The following is a 2,765-nucleotide window of genomic DNA, read 5'->3' as shown; positions in this document are numbered from 1 at the left end:
GTATTCGGTCATTTTTCTATGAAGCTTCAAAATAAATGTTGTCAACTTCTCGACAAACCCCTCGCTAAATAGATTATCCCAAGAGCTAGTTGCAAGCATATCTACATAACTTTCTATATTATCTTTGAAGGTCTCACATTCTAAAATGAAATGTTTTTCTGTTTCCACTTTTCCGGAAGAACAAAAAATGCATACTATTTCCTCCCACACTTCCTTTGGCCTTTTCCAGCGCCCTGTTTCACAACGGAGTTGATGAGAATTAGTCCTTAACTGAGCAATAAGAATGTTGGCTCTCCAAGAGATATTGGTCTCTATGTATGCTTTTGGTTGATGACTATGAGTGGGATTAAACACTTCAATATAGTAATTTTTCTTTCTTCCTAGCTCCTTATCCCAAGTACACTAGTGGAACTTTTCCATAAGAAAAGCTTTTATTTCTTTGTTGTTTATGGGACATGTGTTCAAGCAAATACCCCATTTACTAAACCATTTGTTATTTTGTTGCATCCAAGTTTTTTTTGCTCTTGCACAATCTATCATTAAAGGCAACCTTAGGCCATCTACCCTCTTCCATTTGCTCATTTTTTTAAAATACCTTATGGCTCGCACCATAGCAATTACTTCAATAGGAGCAGTCCATGTTTCACTTAACAAGATAGCATAAGGAACTGCACTTTTAATCTTAAATTTGTTTGTAATCAAGCGCTTCTTAATTTTCTCAATTTGTCTCCACTGCATGTCGGATGTACTGCTGGCCCATAGAGAATCATCGGAATCACTAGAAGCCCAAAAAGAGTTTGAGTGGTTTTCCAGTCCCATAACTTTGCCTACCTACACCTATTTTGAAAAGCATAAAATGCTTTCCAACCCCCCCAAAGTTCTTTTCTTTCTACAATCATTCTAGCTTAGATTTTTGTTGAAGTCAATTATGAGGTATTTGTAATCCGCAACTTCTTCAAGAGTGTTGCCTTCAAAGTAGAATTTATGTTGGTTATGTTTTCTTTTCTTAGAAAAAACCACTACTTTCGTTTTGTTGATATTGACTTGCATCCCCACACTTCTACAAAAATGCTCAAGGGATAGTAAGTGCTCTTGCAAACCACGAGTCAATTTAGCAATCAGAATAAGGTCATCTACATACAAAAGAAGCCTTATAACAAACTTGCTCAAATAGATACCATCACCCCCTTGCAAATTTAACCAATCCTCAAGCTTGTCGATATATAAACCAAAAAGGGTAGGAGACAATGGGCAACCTTGCTTGACCTCGATATCGCTTCTAAAACTTTCAGAAATGCCTGCTGAAGTTTGAATTTTGACTTTCACCTCTTCATACATCCTATGCACAGCGGCTCTCAAATGTTTAGGAACCCCAAGTTCCTCCATTTTGTGCCAAAATTTATCCCTAGGAACCGAGTCAAATGCTTTTTTGAAATCAACAAAGCAACAAAAGAGTTCTTCCTTTTTCTCCTTAACTTTTTCAATGATGTGCCTTAAAGTTATATAATGATCAATTGTGGGATGTTTAGGTCTAAAACTTGTTTGCTCTTTAGCACGCTTATCTCTTTCTTCTACCCACTTGTTAATTTTGTTTTCTAGCATGGTTCCAAATAGCTTTACAAACAAAGGGTTTATCATGATGGTCCTATAATTGGAGGGATTATTAACGTCACCGCTCTTATTGAAAGTTTATAAATATATATATGTTAATATAAACAATATTAATTAATCATATTTCTTAATTTTTTATAATAAAATTCAACAATACAATATTTTATTAATTGTTTTATTTTTATGATAAAATCTTTATTTTTATTTTTATTTTATTTAATTAAACTCTATTTAAACTAAGTCACAAGTATTAACTACTGTATAACCCTTATTTAAAATTAAATCACCCATCTCTACCAAAAAAATCATAGCTTTTTTGTTTTTACACTTTCGTTTAATTCCAAGATGACATATTTACATTGTTTATACGTCAATTGTACGGATATACAAGAACCTTGTACGAGTTCAGCATATTGATAGTTTTGCGTAGCCGGGAATGGAAGTTCTAAAGATGGCAGAGTTGCATTGTGTATAGTCTATTGGTCAATTTTTAATTACAAATAAAAATATTGTAAAAGGCAGGAAGATTTGTGACAGTAAGTTAGGATTCATATAAAAAGATCATCTTTCCTATTTTAAAATTTTGAAGGAATTGGATAAAGAATTTTTAAAGATATAAACAAAAAATTGTTACAAACCGGACGACTCCCTACCCTTAGCCAATCGAGTGTCTTAAATTATGATTCTAATAAATCCACTGATTTTTAAGTGTTTTCAAAGTTTTGATTCAAATTTCAAAAAATGGGTGGAATCATAAGTTAAAACGTGTTTATGACTAAACAAGAAGCAACACGAATTTTGCCCAAAGTCGACTGCCATAATAATCAACTGAAAAACAATTCGTTTTGCCTATCTCTTTATTTTATATTTTTGATGGTAAGACTATCTTAAGTTTCACTCAAAACTATTTTTAGCTCCTAATCATAAACCCTAATCTGATACTCAAGTACTTTTAACTGCTCATCACGCTGGTGACGTTGCTGCCACGGCGATAAAATGGAAGATTCTTATCATGGTGAACCCCTTCTAAATCCATAATGATGTTTCTCTACAAAACAATAACATGAAAAGTTGGAGAATGCTATGCAAAGCTATTTACTTCGTAGTTTTGAAATGCTATATCTCACTTATAAAGGACCATGGATTGATTCCAA

The sequence above is a fragment of the Pinus tabuliformis genome, chromosome 9, assembly GCF_031772625.1.
Source record: "Pinus tabuliformis cultivar Carrire ecotype Pingquan chromosome 9, CPIR1, whole genome shotgun sequence".
Taxonomy (NCBI): domain Eukaryota; kingdom Viridiplantae; phylum Streptophyta; class Pinopsida; order Pinales; family Pinaceae; genus Pinus; species Pinus tabuliformis.
Note: the sequence above shows the minus strand (reverse complement) of the source record.